Source organism: Phyllostomus hastatus, unplaced genomic scaffold (genome assembly GCF_019186645.2).
Source record: "Phyllostomus hastatus isolate PE091 unplaced genomic scaffold, TTU_PhHast_1.1 phas_contig_148, whole genome shotgun sequence".
Lineage (NCBI taxonomy): Eukaryota > Metazoa > Chordata > Mammalia > Chiroptera > Phyllostomidae > Phyllostomus > Phyllostomus hastatus.
The window spans coordinates 5,868,802-5,894,394 of NW_025333607.1; the positions used below are offsets into that span (position 1 = coordinate 5,868,802).

At 51.3% G+C, this 25,593-nt stretch overlaps 1 protein-coding gene across 5 annotated transcripts in view; it reads right to left on the reverse strand.

The window, feature by feature from the left end:
* Nucleotides 1-25,593, reverse strand: part of DISC1 (DISC1 scaffold protein) — a 262,910-nt gene that overhangs the window by 228,773 nt on the left and 8,544 nt on the right. The window lies entirely within an intron of this gene.

The following is a 25,593-nucleotide window of genomic DNA, read 5'->3' on the forward strand; positions in this document are numbered from 1 at the left end:
CGACTCTGGCACCTCACTGCCTGGTTCAATCCCTGGCTGTGCCACTGCTGGCTGTGTGACCCTCCACGAGTTCCTTAACCTCTCTGTGCCTCAGTTTGCTTACCAGTAAAATGGAGAGAGCAGCAGGACCTCTCTCACGGGGTGGTTGTGAGCATTAAGTGGGGTGAGTTACTGTATGTCAACAGCTGAGAACAGCGCCTGGCACACGTAGTAAGTGTGATAAAAGTGTTCGTTATCGTTTGTACATTGCATAGCACCTTGTTACTCCTAAGAGTTTTCATCCACACTGATTTCTTCAGTTCCCCACCGAAATCATGTGAATCAACCAAACCAATAACATAACCAATAACATAACTTCCCTTTTATAGCTAAGGAAACTGAGGCTCAGAGAAATGGACATTCCAAAAATGCCTGCCTGGGGCTGAGTGCCCAATCTCCTGAGTGCACTGGTCCCCGAGGTGCCCTCCCCGAGGGCCCCACTGCACCTCGCTTCGGAGGAGGCGGGAGGTGTAAAAGGAAGACCAGGCGGCGCTGACCGCGGCTGTAGGTGCGCTGCACCTGGGGCGAGCAGGGGCCTGGAGCCAGGCTTGCTCTGCCTCCCAGAGCATAGCTGGTCCCGGGACGTTTGTGGTGGTAAACAGAGCGCTAGGCGTTTAGGGTCACCCTGGGTTACAGTCACGGCACACACCCGTCTCTGGAGAACAGGGACCATGGACAGTCCCTGGGGAACTGAGCCCCACGACCATGGACCGTCTGTTCCCTGGACTGGAGCACCCGAGGGCCAGAGAGCCCCAGACGTGTTCGTCCGGTGGCCTGTTCTTGCCAACTGCACGAGCCAACTGCAGGGGCCCCGGAAAGGGCTAATGTCGCAGGGCACGCCGAGTTCTGGAAGCTCGCCGCGACGGATGGGACAAAGCCAGCGCTCAGAGCGGGCAGGAGAGGAAGTGAGGATGAAACGAGGGAGGGAGGCATGAACACTACAAGCCCAGAAGCTCGGTACCACTTTCATTCGATAAATAATGAAATTACAGTTCAGAAGGTTTTGATTTTCCCCAGAACTCCCGGGGTCACAGATTGCCAAAACATGTTTTGCTCATTACTGAATAATAAGCCAACACAATGCTTGAGAATGATGAATGATGCATGGACGCTTGGATGGATGGGTAGATGGGACAGAAGGAAGGAGGGAGGGAGGGAGGGAGGGAGGGGGGAGGGACAGAGGAAGGGGGTCTGAGGCCTGTCTGATTCCGAATCACATGCTCTTTCTATATACTTTGCCTCCAAGTATATGATTTAGGATGATAACTTGAAGTGACAGGAAGTCAGAAGGAAGTTTTATTTTTTTTTCTTCCACAGGAAAAAAGCCACAAAAAGTTGGAATCAGTAGAAAAGGACACAATGCAAATGCCCAGAAGGAATCACACACGGGCCAAATTGGACCACCCATCGAGATGGCTACTAGCGAACAAAGCAAAACAGAAAACGGTCCCCTCCACACAAGGGGCGATTATTCCGCCTTACAGAGGAAGGAAAGTCTGACGCGTCCTACACGGATGAAACCCGAGGACAGCACGCTAAGTCAATTACGCCAGGCAGGAAAGGACGGACACCGTGTGGTTCCACTCACACATCTGAGGCCCCTGGAGGAGTCAGATTCACAGAGACCGAAAGCAGAGGGGTGGCTGCCAGGGGCTGGAGGCGGGCAGGGAAGCGGGGGCGGGCGGGCCGATGGGAGTGGGCAGGGGGATTCTTGCCTCGTGGGGGTAGAGCATCTGTGTGGGGCGGTGACAAAGTTCTAGAGGTGGATGATGGGGATGGTTGCACAGCAGTGGGACCGTCCTTAAGGTCACTGAACTGTACACTTAGAAATAGTTAAGGGAGTAAATACAACGTTATATATATTTTACCACAAATCTGTCTTTAAATTTTAATAGACCAAATTGGGTCGCCGTGCTGTCTGGTCTGAAGGAGACCCCACCGTTTTCCTCAGGGGCTCCACCACCGGAGGCCGTCCCCTGCGCTGTGTGGGGTCCTGACCAGAGGAACAGTCTACACGAGGGTGGGGGGGTGGGCAGGGAGCTCAGGAGGGGCCAGAGGGAAGCCGAGGAGGACTAATTCTCATAGGCCCTATACAACTGGCAAATAATTTTTAAAGAGCAATGAAGCCGAAAGGAAGTAGACAGAACATTGAATTCCGGTTCCAATTACCAAAGGAAAGCAATTCAGCCATTTCCTATCTTAAGAAAGGTGCCCTGTAAAATCTTTATTGTCTTTTGGCTTAAAAAGACTTATGACTGTTCTTTAATGCAAGTACCAGTCCCTGAAATAACCCTTCCAAAGGCAAGAGAGCAATGCTCGTGGAGAACTCCCGGGGGCAATTGGGCCCGAGCGGCTTTTCTGGAGGCGCTCAGTCGAGGGTCCTGAGAGCACCCGCGCTGGCTCCCGCTGCTGCAGGAGGCAGGTCCCACAGAACCCACACCCCTGTCCGGGTTCTGGGGAGACACCGTCTGGCCACAGAGCTGCAGCAGAGGAAGATGCCAGGGCTGCAGAGGGCCTCACTGAGCACCCACCTGAGCACTCAGATGTCCTGTCCCCGGGTGGTGGCCCGAGACGCAGAGACTGTCCCCGACTATGAATCCTGACCCCCAGGAGAGGGCAGGGAGACCGACAGAGCCAGCTCTGGAGGGCACTTCTGGAATGAGCGAGGAGGATTAGATGGAACCCATATTGGCCAGGCAGCTACTCTGAAACCTCTTCTAGGAAGAGCCCCAGTTTCCTATAACCAAAGTCCCCTTTTTCCACTTTAAAAAATTGTTTTTATTTTTTTAAGACACTCACGATGTCCTCTGTGAACAGAAGCAATCACTCGTATATCCTGCCCCAAACCCTACCTGGTGGATGTGTTTAAAACCCAAGCCCTGCCCCGGCACCCTGCAGTAAGAGAGGGCTATGATGCAGTCAGACCCTGCAGAGGAAGATTCCTTCCTGGCACCGAACTGCTGGAGGGCAGGACGTGGATGGGGGCCAGGTGAGGGGAGGCCCACCCAACTACAGGCGGGCTTTGCAAGTTGGTCCGGAGACACCGGCTGGGCCCTCTGTTCTTTGCGAATCCCAGAGGTGCCTTGGCTCTGTCCATCTGGCCCCAGAGGTCTGAGGAGGGGGAGGGCCTTACACAGCCTTCTCCGTCCCTCTCATCCTCCCCCTCCCCCCCGACCCCTGCACCCTGGCCTCCCCTCCACCATAGATTCTGGGGAAGGGGCGCAGACCTACTGGCCCCTGGTTACAAAGGATCCCCATCTCCACCTCCGTCTGGCCTGGTGAGTTCTGAGATTAAAGAACAGTAAGAGAGAAAAGCTTAGAGTAGACCCAGATGCCAAAGGGAAGCAAGATAGTTAGACGTTAGGAGAACTTTTGACAGGTGGCAAAAGGGAAACTGAGGCAGGTCATTAGACAAATGGGGCCAAACAACTGGAACCATTTACAGCCAGCTAGTAAATCGTAAAATCTCATCTTCCCCAACCAAGGACACTTGAGAGCAAACGGTTTACACCTCTCCTCCCCGACCAGAGAGTAAATAATTTAAATCACCCTGGTCTGGGAGATAGATAACAGAGACCCAGCTGGCGCCATCTGTGCCAGCCACACCCAAGGACACGAGAAGTCAGGGGAGTAAACAGCAAAAGACCCAATCAGAACCGAACAAATTCAAGGTGGAGGTACAGCTGACCGGAAAATGACCCTGGTCCCTCTGCGTTCTCATTTTGGTGCACCAACATGTTACAGGACATACCTGCTGATGAATGTTCTGCTGAGACCCTCCCCTAGGACGCCCACCTTTAGAACACAGATAAGAACCCTCAACACAAAGGACCCAGCACGCTCTCCTGGGAGCACGCCTGCGCCCCTCCTCTTCTGGGGTGTGTATTTTTGCTCTCTCCTCACCTCTGAGGGACTTCACGAGACTTGCAACCAGGGGAGCGGCAGGCAGTGGTGCCGTGTCCCTGCCTGACCCCCGGAACCTGTCTCCAAGGCCCCTTTGCCTCTGACTTTTCAGTGAGCTGACAGCAGCCCCTAGTGGCTCACTTCTCTCACCGTGACTTTTCTTTCTCACTGAGTCAGAGCCGAAGCACAGCACCGCCCAGGCTTTCTCCTGTGGCTTCTTCTACCCTAAGCCCTTCCTTGTCTCACCGTCCCCAGCTTTAGTAAACATACTCTCAAAATCTCCTAGGCTCATGCTGTGAAATCTTTCCTGCATGGAGTCAAGAACCCACAGACTGCAGGCCGGCCCGAGGCAGACCCGCTCAGGGCCAGTCCCTTCCCGGTGACAAAGGGTTCTCTGTATGCAGAGCAGATAAGGTGCCTGGAACATCTGCCTACTTCACTTACAGGAAAGACTGGGGGGGAACCGACGTTAACCCGCCAGATCTGGGAGAACCCTGTCTTCCCTGCCCCTAGTGCCCACCCACCCCATCCTTCCCGCCCTTCAGCCCCCTGTTCCCTTCCCAGCGGCCACCTTGTCCCGACCACCCAGTCCACGCGGCTTCACCAGCTGTCCACGTCACCCCATCCCCTACTCACCGACACCCAGCACGGTCCGCTCTTCTCTCCGGTGTCTCTAATCGCTCCCAGCTCGTGCTGTGTGTAAGCTCCCTCCCTCAGGGCCTTGTAATCACCCGCCCCCCACCACGTTTCTAGTATACAGAGAAGGCCTTCCCATACACGTTGGCCAAACGATACTCATTTTTAAATAAGAAATCTAAACCCTGCATTTGAAGAAAACGTGCTCCCCGTGGATTTACTTGGAAGACCTTAAAACTAGACCCCAATTCAAAATCTACATAAAATGCTCCCGCGGACGTGGCTGCCCTGCACCTCAGTGACACCGGGACCCCAGAGGACAGCAGGTCCGCACCCTGAAGGGAAGGCACGGGGACCACCGCTGAGCACGCGGGGAAGGTTCACAGAAGGTCGCGTGCAGAAGGACTTCACAAGACATGGCAGTTTCAGTGCACGGCGGATGCGTAAATGAATCTATTCTTCTCACGGAAGGCATTTTAATCCTACCTGTCATGGTCCGGGCATCAGACTGTTGGAAAACATTCAGGTTAACCACAGCCTCCAAATCATAAAGAAGCCACACACATGCTTCGTTTTCGAAGAATGAGGTACTATGCACCCAGCAGACACCCCCCCCCCCCCGCCCCCGCCCCCGGCCCGTCCTCTCTCCCAGAGCCCCGGAGAGCACTGGAGGATTCGGAAGCGCCTTCGGGCTCTGTGACAGCCGCCAGTGCGCAAGGCAGGTGCCAGTGTGGGAATATCAACCTCTACTGTGTTTCCGTTCTAATTGTGCAATCCATTCCGATAAAACAATCCCTCCCTGAACGCTCGCGGCTGCGTGGGCTGCAGACATGAACGAGCAAGACAGCGAACCTGCCCTGAATTGCTTCTGTAGCAGGCGACGCAAGTCGTGCATATAAAAAACTGTCACAGGATGGGGAGTGCCACTTCAGTCCCCCGGGAAGGAGAGAACTCAATCTGAAATTAAACTAATGGGGTAAGCCAGCCGGCTCAGTCGGTTAACCTGACGACCCTTTGCCCTTCGGCACAGCCGAAGACTCCGCGAGCTGCTGAGTGCTGCCCGGCTGGTGTGCCGACCCCAACATCACCTCGTGGGTGGAGGGGGAAGTGATGCGGGTTCAGGGCCACTCCGTGGGACAGCGGGACGACGCGAACAAGCAGCCTGGGCTCCAGGCCACCCCATCGGGCCCAGGCTTCCTTGGGTCTGCACTGCACTCTGAGACCCCTCCTGCGCAGCCCCCTGCCTGCTCCTGCCCCAGCCCCTTATCCTCACAGGCGGGCGTTTCCCTCGGTCAGCCTCTTCTGTGCCTCAAGACAGCCTCTCGGTGTCTGCCTCTCAGAAGACCCGAGCCCTGTCCTGGACAAGGCCCAGCGAGCCAGCACAGGGGGCCCCGCCCTCCCGCGGTGGACCGTCCGTCTGTCTTTGGCCGGGGGGGGCAGAGAGAGTAGTCGACACAGAGATGCTGATGGGATACCAGGAAGGGCTGTGGTGACGCTTCCCGGGGTTCTCCAAACCCAAGCCCAGGGCCCCAGTGTTTCAGCAGCCTCGCTGCCCCACATGCAAGGGTGTGGCACTGGAGCCGCACCCAGCCTGGGCGTGGAGCACACAGAATGGAGCTGTGTCGGCCTGAGGAAGTTCACAATGGCTATGGCCCAGCGGGGTGAGGCAGCTGCAGAGGAGGCAGCCGAAGGCAGGCTGTGAAGAGGCCCAGGCGGCTTACAGGTCAGGGACAGGCTCGGGGGATAGGACCGGGCAGGGCCCTGCGCTGAGAGAGCCAGGAGCACACGTGTGGAGACAGAAAGCCCGGAAGAGTCAGGGATACCACCTAAGGAGGGGTTCCAAAGGAAGAGGAGAGACTGGGACAAGGGTGACCAGAAATGATGCGAGGACACCATGTGTGATTCCAGGAGGGGCAGCTCGAGAGATACCAGGCACGCCACATGCAGCCCACCCAGCTCCCCTCTCTGACGTGTGCGAATGCTCATTACCCATCGTCCTCAGCTTCACCTCTTCAGCTGAGGTGGTGAGCCCGGACCCCTGGCCCCCCAATTTGGCTGCACGTTAGAGTCACCAGGGTATCTTTTAAAATCCCCAAGTCCGGGCCACACCCCAGACGGGTGGAACCGCAATGTCGGAGCGTGGGACTTGGGCCTGAGCGTCTCCTGAAGCTCCCCAGGTGATCCCGCTGGGCAGCCAGGGCTGGGGAGCTCTGCTTTAGGGGACGACAGTCCCATCGAACCTGCTAGCCGACGTGGAATTCAAAAGCATCATGAACTTGACGTTCACAACACTGCAGAGGTTGCTTCTTTGCAGAATCTATCTCCCCAACTTTTTTTTACTTCTTGAAATAACTGCTCCACGTGGACAAAGTGTGGTCTGTAGTTAAAATTCATCCCCCTGCGTGTGTTCTGAATCTTCTTCCCCACCCCGGGTTCTCACTTTCAGTCAGCCAGAGGAGTGCTGGGCCCCCCAGTGCGACCTCCCAGGACGCAGGGCCAGGAGGCCAGCGACACTGTGCACTGTCTCACTCCCTAATCTGCAGTAAGGAGGACTCGGCCCACAGGGGCTCGACAGTCAGCCCACAGCGGCGTTTAGGGGTCGAAACCCACACACGTGGCATGCAGCGTGGGGTCCTAGATTGGCTCCTGGAACAAAGAAAGGGGATTGGTGGAAACACCGGGGAAATCCGAGGAAGCTCTGTTGTTGAGTCCAGTGTACCAATGTTGGTTTTTGAGTTTCAGTACGTGCACCGTGGTCACAGGCGCTGTTGGTACTGGCAGAGGCTGGCTGACGGGAAGGAACGCTTCATTATCTTTGCAACTTTTCTACATAAAATAGAACATGCACACACATGATGTACAGACCTGTACTTTGCAGCAGGAAAGGGCAGGACTCGGAGACAGACTGAGTGAGCATTTCACTCGGCCACTTTGCGTGAACCTAGGGAGCCGGGTGCCGCTCTGCCAGGCGCACCATCCGGTCTGGGAAACGGGACCCCCCCGCACGGGGCTGCAGGAGGCCAGGCAGCATGATGAACGTCACCGCTCGATCCCATGCCTGGCACAGGGCGACCATGCAACACCGTGTTGTTTTCAGTCCAGAATAAAGACAAGATTATCATCCTGAAGCAAAGGCACCCGGACATGGCCCAGAGTTCAAGGCAAAGGTGAACCAGAGCAGTCTCAGCTAGGACTCTAAACCTTTTTCTGCACTGAGGAGGCTCTGTGGGAGGCCCTCCCAGAGTGCCAACAGCAGTCTACATACACACGCATGCACATCCACACATGTACAGACATACATGTATACACACACGCATGCACATAGATCCGCATGCACAAGCACATACACACCACGCAGCACATGCACACACACTCAGAGCACCCACCACCTGTTACATGACACTCAGCCCGTGCTCTCTCGTTGACTGATCCCTGACCCCCTCTCTGATCCAATTCTCTGTCCCCTTTTCTTTCCCTTGTACGCCCGCAGCTCCTCTCTCCACCTGAAGCAAGTAGGTGGGGAGTTGGGTAGCAAGAGATCCATAAACCGCGGGAAAGGGTTTGCTCCGAAATCACTGAACAACCTCTCTACGTGATGCTGTTAATTCTCAAAAATGATTGCCTTTTTTGTTCCATGTAAAGAGCCACTCAAAAATCTGATCACCACCTGAACACCCCCATGAGTGCTCCCAGCTCCAGATGGGTGTCTCTAATGAATTTTTAACTGCTGCCCTAATAAAATATGGATGAACCAGACGGAGCCCTCTCTGTAGCTGTTATTTCTAAACTACTAAACGACTTCAGTTTCTGCTCTCGTTTTTATAGTCAGGAGCTGCCGGCTCTCACACCCCCCCAACAAAAGACAGCTTTGCTCCGGCAAGTCCATCTGCAAGTTCACAGCTACCTGCTTAATGCCGTATTTTACGCATGGGCTTATTTCCCCGGCTTTCTACATGCCCGGCTTTGCATGACAAATTTGAGACGTGTTTATTAAAAAATGATCTCAAATTGTCAGCACTTCACACATAAGTAGTACCCTCGAGACGGCAGCGGCTTTCAAGGAAGTCCCGACTTGGCACTAAATTTTTATAATACCCGGAATTGAAGCCCACATCAAAGGTTTGTGCCACGTGAAATGACTGACCGTAAAAATGATACAATTACAGCATTGCAAATGCCCTGCCCAGTGGTCCTACTGGAAAACAGGAGGAGATTCAGTATTTCTTTCACATCTCAGGGTTGGAACCTGGTGCACTGGTATGAGGGAGAAAGAAAGACCTTGCGCTCTGCAATTCGTGGGTGATAAAAGTCTGCGCTGCGCTGCTGTGTGTGCGGGGGTGGGTGCTGGGTGTGACCTGTAACTCACATGGAAGGACATATTTTCCAATCGGATAGGATCGTCTTCTGTCTACCTTTGAGGGTTCTTCTTCCAAGAAGCCTTTCCAGTGTCACTTCACATTGAGATACCACCCGTAGCTTCCACGTTTTTAAGAGGCCACGACTCGACTGCATCCAGAGAGCTCAAGCCTTCCTGATTGGTTCCCACGCTATGCGCCCTGGGCTGGACCGAAGTTAACTTTGGCTCCACCCACGAATAAGGGGCTGTTTCAACACTGACACTGGGTGGAGATTACACAGCGGGGAGGACTTAGGAGGTGTTAGCTGCGTTCCGGTTCCCACTCACACAGCGCAGACGAGGGATGAAGAGCCTGAGTCCCTGCTCGCCTGCCCAGGGCCTCTTCACTGTGAAATCTCCTGAACGAAGCAGTGCCTCCCACTCTGGGATGCTGGGACGCTTGCGGATCCGAGGCGGGCTTTGGTTGTAGCAGCGCGTTTCCGTGCGGTGGAGAGCAACTGATCTCCTTTTGAAAGCTTCAGCTCCCCAAGTGGCATATTTTATGATTCTTAAACTGTTAAAATGAGACGCGGATGCCTCTCCCCACCACCACTCTCAGATGAGCATCGCGGAAACTCTCACATCAGGGCCGTCTGCCAGAGCAGGCAGGGAGCCCGTCCAGGCCATGGTGACGACACTCTTAGATGTCACTGCCAGGCACAGGCCAGCCCGAGCTAGGTCACCTGGGGGGAAGTCACTGGCACAGTCCCCGGCCCCGCTCACCAGGCAGGCGAGCGAACAGCAGTGAGGGACAGCGTCCCCCGGCGGCAACACCGACCAGCAAGCTGCGGCACTGTCTGTCTCCACGAACTCAAGTCACTCCCGTGAACCGGCCTCCACAATCGGCTGTCCATCAGAAAAGGAGCCAATGCTCAGCATCCCAAGGCGACGAGACTTTAAGGAGGCAGAACAGTGTCCTGGAGAGAGCTCTGAGTGTCAACTTGCCCCACGTTTGAGGTCAAAGTAGGCTTTCTCCGAGCCTCGGTATCCTCACCTGGGGCATGTCAATCACCCGCCTCTTCCTGCAAGGTGGTCCGCTAGCGAGCTTGTGCTCCAGGCCCCTTGTCCACACCGCCTTCCCGCAGCACATCCGCCAGCTCAGTGCTGCTGACAATCACAGAGCAAACGTCTCCGCAATGCAGCGCCCCAGCCCGCCAAGCAGCCTGAAGAGTCCCCATGGCTGCTCCCCACCTTTCCTGGGCCAAGGAGTGTGTACGTATTCAACGTTCTTCCTCTCCCCCTCCTGTCCAAGCCCCTCACTGACCAGCCCTCTCTGTTAGCGGTCTGTATCAGGTAAGACCAATACAAGGTATTGCATGTCAGTTTCTTCCTTACCTTCTCACTCCTGTCCTGCCTTCCTAAGATGATGCCACGTCACCCTGGAGTGTAGGATGCTCACAGATGAGCCCCAAGTTTCCTGTACAGGTGGCTAATCTCATCTGTCACACACGAGGTTTACCAGTTCAATATTCAGAGACAGGGTCTGGTCGCAAATAGAAGAGCCGGGTCTTGATTCTGTCCAACCTTTCTCAGCCATCCTGAGCACGTTGCTGAGCCTGTCCTGCCTCTGTTCACTCAGGTATACAGTGGACACAATCCCACACCCTGAAGGACTATTCTCAGGACGTAATAAAATCATCGACATGCATTTTCAAAGGCCCCTCAGAGCTTATGACAAGTGGTAATATACAGTCTCGACAAACTTCTGTTTCTTCCCCAAGTTCTTCCGGGCACCGGAAGTCATCGCTGTGGTCTGGTAACATCTCGGGATTTTCATGGACAGTCTTTAAAAAAGAGAGGCGCTGTTAATCGTCCCCCTCTTTCTCTCTGTGTATGCGGGGCGTCTGCTAACCAATGACAGTAATGCTATTCAACGATCAGCTTTGGAGGTAGTTTTGTTCGGGTTTTTTTTTTCTTATCTTCTCAAGAGGATAGAAGACAACAAAGAGAAATTAAAAGGAAAGGCATAAAGGCAAAGAAGTCCGTGGAAATTTCCCAGTTATCAGAAAACCAGACAACCTGTACGCAATTCCTGACAAATATAAGAAAATCGTGAAAATATCAGTAGCTCTGTATTTTCCCCTGGAGCTGGCAGGAGGAGTCCTGTCCATGTGCCTGCCTGGACCAGGGCCCACTTTCCCCGTGGTGCTACTTTCTTCAGGTGAGTAGTTAAGGGAAAAAGTAACATCTCACATACTCGAAAAACTCAAAATCAGCCCTGGGTGGTGTGGCTCAGTGGACTGAGCGCCAGCCCGTGAACCAAAGGGTCACTGGTTCGATTCCCAGTCAGGGCACATATGCCTGGGATTGTGGGCCAGGTCCTGGGTAGGGGGCTTGTGAGAAGCAACCACACACTGATGTTTCTCTCTCTCTCTCTCTTTCTCCCTCCCTTCCCCTCTCTAAAAATAAATAAATAAAGTCTTTTAAAAATATTTTTTAAAAACTTAAAATCAGGGCTCCCCCTACTTCCTCATTTACCATTCTGTCTTCGGGCCATATCTGTCACCCTCCAGCAGCAGTCGAAGGCCTATTTCTTTTCTTAATAAGGGTTTTCTTAGCTAAACCAAACTAGATAAGTCTGTTCTCCCATGCAATGGGCTTTAAAACCTCGAGTCAGCTCTCGCTGATGGAATAGGGCTTCCTTTGTACACAGCCCATTTTGAAATAAATGAGGCGACCCTGGGTAATAACATGGCTTTAATTCACGTATTACACTGAAGAAGGGTGGGAATGAGGCTGGGAAATGGCTGTGGGAGCCGTGGAGGGCTCTGGAAGGACGGGAGGTATGTCGCCACGCTGGAAACACAGCCCCCTCCCACGCCGTCCAGTTCTGCACCAAGGCTGTGCCATGCTTTCTGGCTGGAGCAGCCTCATGACCAATAAGCAGGATGCACACAGATGCACAGGATTCCATATAAGCCCACACGTGTGTGTGCGCAGAGCGGCAAGGCTCTCAGCTTTCATTATCAGTAGCATCTTTAAAAGAGCAATAGACTTTTCACACACTTACACTCAGAAATCTCTCATCAGCTTTGTTTTAAATCCACCAATCCAGAGATTAAGCCTGTGGGCACATTTTCAATTATACAACTCATCTTGGGAGAGAGCCTGACTGGATTAAAATCAGGAGTGAGCTTGGATGGGGATCGGTGTGGGGCAGAAACCTGGGGATGTCAGGGACACCACACACATCCTCACTCTGTCTAGAAAGTAAATTTCAAGGTTACATTTGGACAGTTTTCTGCCATCAGGCTTTGTCACTATATTGGCTATAAGTTCATTGAACTGTGTTCTCAAGCAGAACTACATGCACATGGCCACAAAGGTACAAAGCAATTCTGCCTATAACCTTCTTCGGAGCTCAGCATAGCACTGGGTATGCCATGTGCCCGACAAGGGCTCCAATACACCGCAATATATCTGCTCTGATGGGCGTCCAGACCGCGGATCTGAGGCTGCACTCCTGGTCAGACCAGCTGACGATGGAACATAACTGTCACTCAGGCTGACACTCCAAAGCAGCCGTGCCTGAGTGTGGTCTGGGGGGTCGCTTGTACCGAAGTCACTGGGGAGGCCTGTGAAAATGCGGATTTCTGAGCCTTTCCCCACCTTCCCAAACCAGAATTCCTCAGGCAGAAAGTCAAGAGACACTGCTTTTCGCAAGTGCCCACGCACTTAATTAGCACAACCCAAGGCAGGTAAAGTGGGCAAGTACCTCTGAGAGCCCAGGGGAAGTGGTCAGAAAGGAAGAAATTTCCAAAGGGCATGTGCGCAGATAAATAGAAGGGAAATTACAGGAATAAGAGCAAAGGGGTCCCGAAGCAATAAGAAAGATGCCAGAATGAGTTACAACTGTGAATATACTAAAGACTTCAAAAAGGTGTGCTTCAGACAAACCAGGGCAAGGGCAGCAGGCGCGACAGACCCACTAGTCAGGGCACAGTGGTGACAGATGAGAGAGATGTGGGGCAGAATTACACGGCTCAAATGTTCAGCCTTCGCCTCTATTAAAGAAAATGATCTTCAGATCGGAAGGGATGGCGGTAGCATAATTTAGGAGAAACTGAAGCCCAAGACAGGCGAAAAGACAGAATGAGAACACCTAGCCACTCCAATTAAGTCCGTGTCCCCAAATGAGGTCAGACAAATTATGATCCAGGGCTAAAAGAGCTCAGACACACAATCGCAAAAATGTATGCTGAGGGCTTGGAGAAAACAGGGACCTTCCAAAGAGCAGAAACTGGTGCATGTTCCGGCTTCAAGAAGGGAAAAAGTAGAATCTACGAGCTATAGATTAGTCAGCCAGATATATATCCTGGATACAATCTACATAAATGCTTAGAGCAACATGTTACAAGCAGAGGTGGAAATGTCCAAATCAGGCGACCTCGGGGACAAGAGAGTGGAAAGAAGACAACTCGACCGCACTTCTGTGAAGCCCGCCAAGACGGACAAGGCTGAGGGGCTGAGGAGCCAACCACTGATGGTGCCGACTGCATGCACATTCGTCTCATAGGCTCTCACGAGGTGCCTGTGTATTGTTTGCGCCAGGCACTGTTATCAGCATTTTACACTTAAGTAGTTCCTGTGCTTCTCATAAGAGCCCTATTACCAACCTCTTTGTACAGATGAGGAAAACCAGGTCATCGAGAAGATAAGTGACTTGCCCAGCCTCACAGGGCAGACGGCTGGCAGAGCGGGAAATCCCAGGCAGTGCGCTCGAGGGCCGTGCTTTTAACACTGCGCTGCTTCTCAGAACTATAGAGAGTATCTGCCAAATACTGTGAAATCGGGGAAAAAGTAACAGCAGACACCAAAATCGATCCATTCCCCCACCCCAGTTCCCAATAACCTGGGGAGGTTTACCGCAGGCCAGCTGACACCTGCCTAGGTGATTATTCAGTCCGTTCATGAAAAGACGCCATCTCAGAAGCAGCAAGGAGTACAGGTCCAGCTGAGAAGAGAGTCAGTAATTGGATATATCAGCTTGAGAAAAATACCAAATGCAGGGGTAAAGGTAAAGAAAAAATAGTTAAAGAGAGGATGACATATGTTCAGGGCAATAAACATATGAACAGTAGGTGTCTGTCAAGAAAGGAAAATAATAGGGACCAAAGATAGAAGAAAACATCTGTGGAATAAAAAAATCTAAACTGACAGATAAAAGGTATACACACTATCCAGGAAAAAAAAAAACTGAAGTTTTATGACCAACACCAAGATATCCTGGTAAAAATCAGTGAACTCTAAAGAAAAATAATGAATCCTATGAAAAGTTTAGAGAAAATTCAACTCACATATATAAAGGGCAAAATTCAAGCTGGCTTCCAAAGTAACCATCAATGCCGAGTGACACTGCCTATACAATCTGGGAGCAGAAGTGAGGACACTCAAGAATTTCATACCCAGCCAAGATGTCAAACATTGTAATGATAAGAAAAAGTCATTACTTCATGTTCATGGATTTGGATACCATTAACAACCATGGCCTTCCTGAGGAAAAAAAAAACAAGCAATAAATCAAAGCACAGGACTCAGGAACAGAGACACCTTTTATGAAAGGACTCCTGGGGAACGCTGGATTCTTCTAGAGTGCACTAAGGCTAAACAACTATGAACATTATAAATACACATCAGAATATATATGTTCTAAGGGTGATAATATAAAATAATGGTATAAATAATGAAAAAATCATGTTTAATGTTTGCATAGCCCTTCCTGACTTTCCAAAGCCTTTTCCAAGCAATCTCTCATTTAAGCAACAAAACAGTCTCAGAGATGAGAAACCTCCAGGCACAGAGAAGCTGCAACACTCCTGCAGACCTTCCAACAAGAACCTCAAAACTCTTTCCGCCTTCACCACCTGATACGAACATTTCCACTTCATTTGGTTTGCAATCCTGCTTTGCGACTCTCTACCCAGCTGCTCCTCCAAACAATCCCAGGCATCACCCTCCCTGTGAGTCTTCTTTCTGTCCCAACCCTGTGAAACAGAGTGAGGGGTGTGTCCTCCATCATCAAGGGCCGGGCTCTGATCCACGGCCCCATCTCTCCAGAACCACAGAGGGCCAGCCGTGTGTCCCAGACATCAGCCGGTCCCCCACCACCTGTACCAATATTTTCTTCATAGTTTGCTTAAATTGGCTCACTCTTTTTGCTCACATATGTATATTTTAAAGCACAGTTTTATGGCATTACACCAGAAACCAGATATGACGATCACTTGCCATGATTAGAAGACCGCCATACAAATAAAGACCGTGAAAATAAAACAGCATATTTTTGTCATTGGCCAAAGATTTGAGACAGAAGCCTCCTTGGCTTGCTCTTGATCGCCAAGGGAAACTCGTTTTAGAGAAGGTTAAAAATACACTAGCAGTCATTTGAGGCCTTCTGCTTGGCAGAAGGGGATGTAAGGATGTGAGTCAATGTATTTCATGGCAAGCCCCGTGGCTCTGAAAACCATCTCTTGTCCCACTGTGGGACAGACACACCTCCCACACCTGTACAGGACGCATGCTCGGGGTGAAAAGTGTTCCTTAATGATTTATAAAGCTACTCTAACTTATATTCACAAACGGCAACATAGGCATTCAATATGAAAACACCCTCTATAAGTAAAGCTGGCAGCGGTGAAAAAAAATCTTTACAAATGCTAATAATATTTAGTATTTGTTGACTGGCCTCCAGTTTACAAAATACTCTCATTCACATCAGCACACATCATGTATTTGGAGCAGTGACCATTCTGTTCCTAAAGGAACTCAGTGAGGCGCCCCTCGCTAAGGCCCCGTCCACCAGCCACAGTCCTGGAATCTGGGCTGCCCCCACCAGCTTTGCAATTTGAATTGCTAACTGCCAAGTTTTAAAAGAAAAGGTATTTCAAATTAAAACTTTCACCTATGGTCAGGTAGAGCTGCGAAGTGGGTTTACTGAAGTAGAAAGCAATTTGATCTTAACTCGGCGAGGATGCAGCCCAGCCACGGGAAGTGAAAATGGCGACCACTCTGTATGTTAATGCGACTGCAGACTGTATGAGCAGAATGACTTCCCTGCAGCTTATCAGGGACAGGAGGGATGGGGAAAGGTCACCGATCATCAAAGCCCTGACTGTGCCGCTTCCAGACAGGTACACTCCAAAGCAGTCAGGCTGCAAAGCTCAAGGGCGCAAATTAACAATTTCTTCCTCCACCCCTTGGCAACCTTGCACTGTCCCAGATTCATCCAAACCAGAAAAAGACCCCCGTGGTCCTCGTGGGTACCTTACAGTTAATGGGAATAATCTCACCAACTGCTTTCCCTCTTCTCTTAGGGGGCACTAAGTCCCACTTGTTCCGTAAGGGCTTCTGGAGATGAGCTGCGTCGGGCCACCGCGGCAGGGGAGCCAGCTGGTCTACCCACTTTGGGGATACTGCATTTAGCAGCCTGGTTTGAAATATTTGCCTGGACATGCATAAGCAATTAAATACAAACCCCAGGAAGCCCAGGGGTGCGGGGCACAGCCATTTTGACTTTAATAGAATGATTCCATCCCTGAAAATTTTCAATAAACTCAGGCCCTCCTTCCTTGAAGCCAGCCCTGAGCTCTCCTCTTCAGATTCTCCCATTTCCAGTCAACCCTGGCAGCCCCTGATGCCTGAGTTAGGATGAAGCCTTTTCTTTTCCCTCAGAGCACTTCACCCTTCAAGCTGGAAGTGGCAGAGACATGTCAAAGATTCAAATGGTCGAAACATCCTATGCCATCTGAGCAGCAGGGAGGGAGGGGGTGGACACAGAGGATAGGCAGATGCCTGCCCTGTGTCTTTTCTATTATACCGCTAATTATAAAAAAGTAACATTTCTATGTAATGCTGAAAATAATGAGATTAGATATTTGCTAAGGGTTTCTTCGCTGACACTGATTGTCATATTTTATTTATGCACCAATGAAAATTTCCCATCGCCCTTTAATTAGATTAGCTCTAGAATTTGCCATCTTTCTCTCAGAATTCCATCTGTCTCTCCTTATTAGCCCAGTCTCTAAATCTTTCCCTAGAGAGATGAATGCAGTACAATTTTTTTTTACCTCTTGGAGCCAAAAGCTACGTGATTCAAGATGGCAGACACCCTCCAAGACACAAGAACAATTCATAATGTCTTTTGCTTTCATATGATGTGAAAAGTGAAGAGGTTGTGGTTGGTAGTAGAATTCAACCCACGTGGCCAGTGTGATGTGGGCACTAAAAAATAAGCATTATTTCAGCTTACACCGAAGAGACCCAACATTCAGATTGTAGGAGATAGGAGACCTACTGCTCCCTGGTCTAACAGGATACAGGGATCACCCTTTTCCTTCCTGGGCACCACCTTGTAGAAAAAAAAAGCCAGGAAGGTCATGAACATGGTGTGGCCCTAAGCAGAACCGAGAACCATCCACACCCACCCAAGAGCGATGCCCCAAATGACTTGGAATGTTGACAGAGGGAGGGAGAGCCGTGAAGGAAAGAGGGAGTTTTAGCAAACCAGCTCAGAAATCAAGAGGGTGAGAAGAGCAGGAAGCAATTCTATAACAAGCTTCCATAACAAACTACCACCAACTTAATAGTTTAAAGCAATGCAAATTCATCATCTTACAGTTCTGGAGGCTGGGTGTCACTGGATTAAAATCAAGGGGTCAGCAGCGCTACTTACTCTGCTGATGGAGGCACCAGGGGGAAATCTGTTTTCTTGACTTTCCCAGCTTTTAGAAACTGCTCGAATTCCTTGGGGTGTGACCCCTTCTTCCATTTTCAAAACCAGCAGCGTGGATCTTCAGGTGTCTCTCCACTGGCCCCTGCCTCCCTATGTGTACCCGGGGCCCACTCCTAAAACCCCAGATCATTTTCTCATTGCAAAAGCTTCGACTTAATCACCTCCGCCAAGTCCCTTTGCCATGCAAGGTCATCCACGCTCAGGGTCCAGGCATATGTGAAAGGGCCATCTTTCTGCCCATCACACTACCCCCAAGAAGCAGACCTAGTACCAACTGGGCTTGTAGCTCTCGGGGGAAAAAACTTGGAAAGTAGAAAATGAGTACCAAAATGAAAAATAGTACAGAGACTACTAAAGCAATGTTAAATAGAGATCTGCTCAGTCAAGAAGTCGTTGGTTGGCACACAGAAAGTGGATGGAACCCAGAAGTGTGTGTGGTTAAGGGCTGGCAAAGCTGACTGCTTCTGACCTCATGCAGTGAGAAATAAGAGTGGAAAAGCTTCTGAGGACGAAGCCCAAAGACAGCCCCGCAACCGAGGCTTCATGAGTTCATGAAGAGCGCTGCCTCCACCCCTGAGCCTGAGCCCCGCAAGGCGGTCGCCATCTTGTTGAGAAAGAAGGCTGTGGGTGCTAAAGGAACACAATAAGCCCAGCTTCATACACACGTTAGAGAAAAGCTTTGGGATTAACTACTGGTACACTATAAGAAACGTAACAAGCCCTGGCTGGCGTAGCTTAGTGGATTGAGCGTGGGCTGTGAACCAAAGCATCGCAGGTTCGATTCCCAGTCAAAGTACATGCCTGGGTTGCAGGCCATGACCCCCAGCAACCGCACATTAATGTTTCTCTCTCTCTCTCTTTCTCTCTCTCTCTCCCTCCCTTCCCTCTCTAAAAATAAATAAATAAAATCTAAAAAAAAAAGAAAGAAAAGAAAAGAAACGTAATGGAAGAAAACAAAAGAGAAACCTGCGAAGTTTTTGACGGAAACATGTGGCCTAATAAAAAACAAATGCCTAAGTTAGCCTTAAAAAAACCTCAGGTCACCAAACAGAGGGCAGCAAAAGCTTCTCCCACCCTGGCAACTGCTTCCACTGTCACCATGGAGGATGAAGGACAGGAGGAGCCTGGCAGGGCAGAGCCAGGGACCGTGGAGACAAGAGACTGCCTCTCAGAAAGCAGAATGGAAGTCTCGGGGAGAAAGTTCTCTACCAGCTGCCTGGGGGCCTTCACCTGCCCACGCACCACTGGCCTCCGGGGTTGCTCTGAACGCTGCATCCACCTCGTCTCACCCGTCTGAAATGGAGTTCTTAGTGCGGTTATACTGTCTCTGCTCCACCACTGACAACAGACAGAGGCTACAGAGGCGGCAAGTAACTTTTTTCTTTTTAGTTCTTAAGTCACAGAGCCATGAGGATCCTCATCTACACGTGATGGAGGAGAGTGCTGAGGGGCGAGCCAGGCCCACTGGCTGCTTGGGACTTGCGGTGTCTCCTTCTCAGAGGGGTACATGGGTCCCAAATGTGAGCGGGGAAGTGAAATGGGAATTTAGTGACCCTGGGAGAGACTGGCCACTGTTGACCAAACCTACTTCCTTTCCCTCCTGCATTCACAGCTGGTGACAGTTCCCAGCCTCCTCTGCAGCTTCGTGGGGCCATGTGACTAACTCTGGCCAATGGAACATGAGCAGAAGCGGTGCCTGCCTCTTCCAGTTCTGACGCATAAAAAAACCTCCTCTGAAATCTTCTCTCTCTTTTCCATTTTCTGCTGGCTGGGTGGCAAAGGCCAGGGCATGCTGGAAGCCACGTGCCTAAGGTGGTGGGACCTTTGTCAATGCGAGTCTCTGGATGACCGTGCGAGGCCGAGCAGCCCCTCCATCCCAGCCTGATCGTGGGGAACGGCAGGGGGGGGCCTGAGCCTTGCCGGGGAGAGAAACCCACTTCTAAGGTTTTAGGCCAGGGACAGCTCAGAATATCCGTTAAAGCACTAGCATCACCATGAATACAAGAACGGAATAACAACCAGCACGATCCAAAGGGCAACAACTGTAAGCACGTCGGCTGAGGATGACACAATGACTGTGTCGTGGAACCAACACAAAGATCTCTGTTGACCTTGGAAATACTGATGTGAAGCAACATTTGATGACTAGGAAACGCTTCTGTGCTACGCTGACAAGTGGGGAAAAAATTAGCCTAGGAAACAAGATACAGCATAATCCCATCTGGGTAACACTCCGAGAACCCTCTAGAAGGATGTTCGCCACAGAATTAACAGTGAGAAGGGGGGGACTTTAGTGATCATTTCTTCTTCAGCCATTGATTTTTCAGGCTTGATGTTTTAATAATGACTATGTTTTGTATTTATTTAAAAACAGTAAAGTGCCCTGGCTGGCGTAGCTAAATGGATTGAGCACAGGCTGCGAACCAAAATGTTGCAGGTTCAGTTCCCAGTCAGGGCACATGCCTGGGTTGCAGGCCATGAACCCCAGCAACCGCACATTGATGTTTCTCTCTCTCTCTCTCTCTCTCTCTCTCTCCCTCCCTTCCCTCTCTGAAAATAAATAAATAAAATCTTTTAAAAAATAAAAATAAAAACAATAAAGCTATGTTGGAACATTCACTGTATTATTAATCCTCCTGTTGACCCTGTCATGTCCCTTTCATGTCCCTTAAGAGGTTCTCCCCATCCCCACTTCAAGATGGAATTGACTGTGACTCCGGAGGGTCTCCCTCCCCCACCCGAGATGCCACAGTTTCCAGAGGAGAAGCTTGGGTGTACTCGGTAGAAGCGCGTATGGACGGAGTCTGCACGTTGGTCAGTGCTGAGGAAAGTGCGAAAGGACTTTCACATATTTGGCAGTGTAGGAAACTGTTCCTACAGATAGAACTACTGCAGAACTCTTGCCTGAGGCACAAGTTCCATATTTGCTGTTGACATAAACTCAACTGTTCATAAAACGGGGATGGTCGCAAAGGCATGCAGAGAACTGGAGAGAACAAAGGCGGAGAGGAGCAAAGAGGAAGAAGGGAGAACAGCAGAGATGAGACGTTAACGCCGCGTCCCTGAGTCAGCTCGGCCTGCTGCTCAGGTGAAGGGTTTGTGTGCGTGGGTTCGGAACCCGGGGGAAAGGGCCACCTGTGGGAGCTGCTGGAGACAGACCCACATCATCCACCCTCGCCTGCAACGGCCCCACCGCAAAACTCAGAACCAGGGAGCGCTCCTCCTGCTGCGGAGGCGGGTCCCCACCAGGACCCCTGCAGGCAGAATCCTACAGGAAGGGAAGGGGCAAGGGAGCCAGGCTGGTGTCGCTTTCCGACTCCCGGCCCCAGCAGCAAAAAGAGCACACACAGAGTGGACGAAGACCGAAAGCGCATGACCAGCCTGCACGCCTACCCTGTGCTACAAAACGTCCCTTCCAGAGGGCAGGTGAGGGTGAGGAGGGCCTTGGAAGGCAGGGGAGCAGAGCACTTGGCCTTGTGGAAAATCCTGGAGAAAATTTAGAATTGAAGAAATAGCACAATCGCTCCTCTGTCTTTGGTCATTGTGTCCATCAGTGAAATGACCAAGTTGCAGCCAGGTAAAGTCAGTCGCACCCTCTGTCTAGAAGGTTCTGTCCACTGCACTAATAACAGCATCCTCCTCTCGTTGACGGCGTGTTGCTAGCACATCCGGCACCAATACCCCTGAGCAAAGTTTTCACAAGGTACCCTTTTGGGCTCTGGGGTGATGAGCTATGAAAAGACGTGCCCTGGGGAAGGGAAGTTAGAAAAGGAGGCCCCTCTGGCCTGATGCGTCAGAAAGAGGCACGTGCTCCTCCGCGCCAGGGCCGGGTCTGGACGTCAGCCCCGCCCACCCCTGGACAGGCACCCTCGGAGGGACATCGCCTACACAGGTGTAGGCTGCAGCCCACCTGTTCTAATATGCTACTGTTTTCTAACCCCTCTACGTGTCCTTACCTCATGTAATCCTCCCAACAGTCCCAGAAATAAGATTACTGCCTTAGAAAGAAGAGAAATGAAATGGCTTATTGCGGGTCCTATACCTAGTAAGTGACGGACTTTCTGGCAGAGACTTGAAATCCAGTAATAGCCCCTCAGGGCGGCCATACTGAGTGCCTACGAGGAGGTGGGGCTGCACTCAGGCCAGTACTCCTAGGATCTCGGTCGGTTCTAGGAGTAACAGCGATCATTACCGTCCCCAGCAACAGCGCGTGGCTCTAAGCGCTTGGGCGCCCGGGTCCAGGGGAAGCGCGGGCTTGCGTGCATGCGCACACGGCGGCGTGCGCACGAGCCCCCAGCACCGCTTCATCTCTTTCTTTCCCGCACAGTTACTGCCTCGCTCCACGGAGGCCCGAGCACGGCCAGATCCGATGGGACAATGAGGCTGCACAGGCACACCCGAGGCCGGGGTTTCCTGGGAGGCTTCTGCGGGCGAAACAAAAAGCCCCTTTGACTCTGGCTCCTCCGGGGTTCCAGGGAACAAGCGGGCATTCTCTTTGCACAGAAGGGCTTCTGACTCCCACACTCACTGCAGACAATGTCCAAAGAACACCCAGAGGATTAGCCAGCTGGCCTGCCAAGTCCCCGGCCTCACAGAAGTTCTCCCTCCGTGAAAACCGCTGGGGGACAGCTCCGGAAACTTACAGGGAGCCGTGAGGCTAGGTGGGAAAGGGAGCAGCCAGGTCCCCTTGGTCCCACTGTGCACTCTGGTTGCTTCATTTTTATAGAAGTTCATTAAGTCACTGGGAACGGTGACTATTTTCTTGCTGGAGACAAAACACCGGAGAAGCCGAGGGAGTGGGTGAACCTCCATGCTGAGCAGTGACAGCAGGCTGGCTGCTGCTGCTGCTTGAGCAGAGCTCCTCCTGAGGTTAGAGTGCCCCCTTCAGGTGTGAACTGATACCAACAGGAGCACTGAATTATTTTCTGCAGGAGGAGAGGTCAACTCTCAGAGTCCAAGACACCAAATCCAAACCGTGTCCTCATGGAGAAGGCCAGCAACCTTACCTTTCACACAGATGGCAATTTTATGAGGACAAAACCAAGATTAAATCACAGCTTGAAGAGGCAAAGACTGACTGGGTCTAGAAGCAGAGTTCCCCTCACAGCCAACCCACATATTCTTTTAGGCAAGCTGCGCACCCCCTGACCCATGTGGTGCCCGTCACCCACATCGGGCCTTCTCAGCTCAGGTGGCACCAGGACACTCAGAGCCCGAGACAGCACCACCTGTGCCAAAGCAACCACTCCCCTTGACGGTGAGGGCACTTCAGATGGCACCTCGATGGTGCCAGCCCTTCCCCTACAGGCCCATCAATGTCAACATGCCCCCCCCCCCCAAGATGAGAAGCACCTCCGGGGCCCAGGAAGCATGCAGGGGAGGGCAGCATTTGCCTTCAGGCTGCAAAATGTGGCATCAAAGCACTGGTGCAAGGGAAGGATCAAAACCCTCCCAGAGGACTCCGCAAAGCCCTTGTCAGATCAACGGTCACAAATCAGGGAGGCCTGGTGGCACACTCTGGGGGCCTGAGCCGGGCGTCCCCAGACCCCCGGAGCAGACAGACGCCGAGGCTGCCTTGTAGAGGGGCCAGGCGGCACTCCCGCTCCGGAAGCGAGCCGAAGCTGGCCTGAGCAGTGCACCCTCCACAAGGTCTTGTTCCCATCTCCCCTGAGACACTGCCTGCATCCCACTCGACCCTCGTGCAGTGCTGGTCTTGGCGACAGAACGGCCCATCTCAGACACGGCAGAGAACATGCAGCAGGAATGAGGCTGAGACCCAGACATGGGGGAGGAGGAGAAGAGGGGCGGGGGAAGGAAAAGGAGCAGACCAACTTCAACAGGTCGATGAAGTACAAGTTCATGGCACATCCCGTGTGATTCCCAAACCCAAGCCCTCCCTCAACATCCGACCTGACCGAACTCATACGGTGGCACGACCTCCTGTGCACAGAGGCAAATGGCAGAGGCAGCATCTACTGGCTGCAGCGACACTAGGCTGATTCAGACAGGGGACCGGGGCCCCGATTAGGGTGTGCAGGACAAGCTATCCATCAAACTGAGCTTACAGGCAGAACTGATGTTAGAGACGATATCACCACATTTATAATGCAAGCAACTCTTTACACATAAATAGTACAGCTGCGGAGGAGCTCTTACGGAAATGCTTGTATTAGACAATTCCCCACAAGTCTACATCAAGGGCTGACGTGAGCATCCCTGTTTCCACGAGGAAGGACGCTGAGATCCACAGAGGTCAGACGACCGGCCCAGCGTCATGACCCCCAGCCCAGTGTCCTACCCATCCGGCCACTCGGCCAGTCGTGGCTAGCCATCACTACTCCACAACAATGACAGATAATGCAAAGTACTTTGATCACGATTTCAGTGAAGTTTGCCTTTGCACTGTATCAGTGCTGCCTTCAGAAGCACCTGTCTGGGGCTTCAGGCGCTCGCATCGCATTGCGTAAGAGATGACGTCATGAATGACAGGATGTGCGAGCTGCTGGTGACAGTGTCCTCTGAAGCCACTCCGAGTCAAAATCATGACCACGTGCTCAGGCATGGCCAGCTGACATTCTCCCCTTCTGAAATGTGTGAACGGCCATTCCTTTAGAAGTTTCTGACACTAAGGTTGACCTTGAACACACAGTCTATGTAAACAGCACTGCTTGTCTGCAGAAGCAAGGTTAAGACAAGTGGCCCACCCTCCCGGCTCCACGAGGCATTTCAGCAGCCACCAGTGGGTGGGCAGCCATTCTCCCGCATGCCACGTGGCCACATTACAGGTAATCCTAAACCAATGCAATTCGATGAGTCTTTATTCTTTCAATGGGCCTAACACAAATGATGAGGAGATAAACAAGACAAGTCCTGCCTTCCAGAAATTCAACGCCAACTAATGCAAAGGCACATCCAAAAGAGTGTGTTTCCCTCCTCTGAATTTCAGGTTGATTCACCCCTTCCCTGGCTCTGTAATGATTAATAATTATTCATTTTGCTGGGAAAGGCACTCTCCTAATTTGGATAGGATATTTTTCTTATTTTTTTAATTTTTTTTTTATTTTTAGACAGAGAGGAAGGGAGGGAGAAAGAGAAGGAGATAAACATGGATGCAAGAGAGAAATGTTGATAAGTTGCCTTTCAGACTCACCCGGACGAGGGATTGAACCCGAAACCCAGGCACATGCCCTGACCGAGAATCATACCAGCAATGCTTTGCTTTGTGAGACGACACCCAACCAACTGAGCCACACCATTCCTGGCTGGATATTGTTTTTCATTTTAAAAAACATCTTTTTGGCCCTGACTGGTGTGGCTCAGTGGAATGAGTGCTGGCCTGTGAACCAAAGGGTCACTGGTTCCATTCCCAGTCAGGGCATATGCCTGGGTTGTGGGCCAGGTCCCCAGTAGGGGGCACAAGAGAGGCAACCACACATTGATGCTTCTCTCCTCTTTCTCTCCCCACTCCCCTCTCTCTAAAAACAAATAAATAAAATACTTTTTTTAAAAAGGATCTTTTTGCTCATTGAAAAGCAGAATAAAAATTTAAAAGCAGTGTCAATATAAATTAATCCCAAGATCAGCCTAAGTAACCCCTTGGGGCATCTCGTTTTTTTCCACTGAGCCCTACTCTGGGTCAGCAAATGGAAAGAACAGAGGTATTCTGATGACCTTTTCTCATAGATCACCTTGCACTGTTTTTAAGAGGTTTCAAATGCATTTTCATACAATAAACATTTGAGTGAATGTTCTTAGATAATCCCAAATCATAAAGTCAAGAAAATATAACCATTGCCCTAAAATGATATAATTTATCCATTTTTTTTATTCAAATCACTATTTAAGTCAAGTAAAGAAAGACCCAAAAAAAAAAAGCTGCACGGCTGGG